Consider the following 298-nt stretch of genomic DNA (forward strand, 5'->3'; position numbering starts at 1 on the left):
ACTCCTCTGGTGTCACAGTTTTCTATCCCTGACTTGAGGAGCTTCAATGCACAAGAAGCTTGGGGTCCAAAGGGTGAACTACATACACTCTTGGCTCTTTCTTCTTTGCTGATAGTAAGAAGCTCCCATTCCTGCTTCTGATTGTTGTTGTTAGGTACCATCAAGTCAGCACCAACTCATAATGACCTTATGCACAGCAGAATAAAACAATGTCCGATCCTGGGCCAACCTCACTACTGTTGCCACACTTGAGTCCATCGATGCTGCCACCTGGCCAATCCATCTCATTGGGGGTCTT

This window comes from Chrysochloris asiatica, unplaced genomic scaffold (assembly GCF_000296735.1).
Source record: "Chrysochloris asiatica unplaced genomic scaffold, ChrAsi1.0 scaffold00140, whole genome shotgun sequence".
NCBI lineage: Eukaryota > Metazoa > Chordata > Mammalia > Afrosoricida > Chrysochloridae > Chrysochloris > Chrysochloris asiatica.